Source organism: Mercenaria mercenaria, chromosome 16, assembly GCF_021730395.1.
Source record: "Mercenaria mercenaria strain notata chromosome 16, MADL_Memer_1, whole genome shotgun sequence".
Taxonomy (NCBI): Eukaryota; Metazoa; Mollusca; class Bivalvia; order Venerida; family Veneridae; genus Mercenaria; species Mercenaria mercenaria.
In genome coordinates, this window is record NC_069376.1 from 36456234 (window position 1) to 36457788 (window position 1555).

Sequence of the window (1555 nt, forward strand, 5' to 3'; positions counted from 1 at the left end):
CCATTTTTTCGACTAAACAGTTGTTGGTTAAATTTTTTGCATGCAAGCTGGTATCTCAGTACCCACTAATGGGAATGGATTGAAACCTGCACACTTGTCCATTGTCATGAGCTGATATGCATTGTACAGTTCAATAACCCTTTTTGCAATTTTACAAAAGTATGCCCCCTTTTCGACTTAAATATTCATTCAATTGACAAGGCTGTTGAATAGTCGAGCGTTGCTGTCCTCCGACAGCTCTTGTTTTTACATAACTTTGCCTATTTTCATCTATTTTTGACTGAAAATGCCATACCAGGTGTATATCTGCGATACTTTTCTATTGCGATTTAGGAGTACACAAAGAGAACTTTATTACTTTCTAACGGTTGAAGATTTAAACTAACATTCTGTAATTACTTTTGGCACACTGTTTGATTTTCATTTGACTGATAATTTGTGGGGCGATTTGGGTTAAAGTCATGCGTTCCTCTTCAGGTTTTTTTTATTGCAGTTACAAGTTCTGTAAAACGTTGTAGTTTAAATTTCGAAACTTTCGAATTTCTTAGGTTAATGTACTCACACCTCTCAACGCACATGGTTGTTACTATACCTGTCCATTATTAACCTGTACCTGTCCATTCTTAAAGTATCCATTATTTTAAGAATGGACAGTTACAGGTTAATAATGGACAGGTATAGTAAAATAATCGTGTGTATAGAACGGTGTCGGTACAATAACCTATATAGTAGACAAAACTAACAAAGGATTACATCACAACCGTGTTTTAATAACAGTTAAATGAATTACTGTAGCAACATGCACAGAAATCAGTGTATTTAGTTAAATTTCAGTCACATTTTTTTTTCTACAATGTGAGATAGTTATTCATCTATTTTTGGAAACTACGCTGAAAAGAGATTGACTGAATAAGTTTGCAGATGAAGCTGTCAAAACATATTTATTCAGGAAGGGCCTAAATTGTTCACCTGAAAACTTGCAGTATAGCTGTATATTACTTGTATTATAAGACCGGAATGTAGAACTTTGACGGAAAAGTATGAAATTTGGCTCAAATATAGATCAAACTCTGTATTTTCAGAATGTATGTATCTTTTTCGATTTTACACTTGTGCGTTTACGTTAAAAGCGCCACCTGGTGGCACCCGATTTTTCACATCAATTGCTCATTTTTTTCTATCATTATTTCACTAATATTTTAGCGATTTCATTTGCAAGTTTTCCGATTGCGCATTTAGTTGTCTGTTCCAATGTATTTGACGAAATCTAAATATATTTAGTGCATTATAAGACCGTCATTTTTCTGAAAACAAATTGGCTGACCACGAAATCGTTATAGAATATGTACGCGAAAGTTTATGCATTTTGTCCTATAACTTTTTTTCCGTGCGGTCAAAGTGTTTTATTATTTGAAACAGTCTGCTGCTGTGTCCGCCCTTTAAAATTAACAAATAAAAAAGGCATGTCTTCTCGTTGGATTTCTGCTAAAAAAAAAACTTTGAAAATCATAGTTACATACTGAAAAGCGCGACGCGTTAGATTGTAGAAACCATG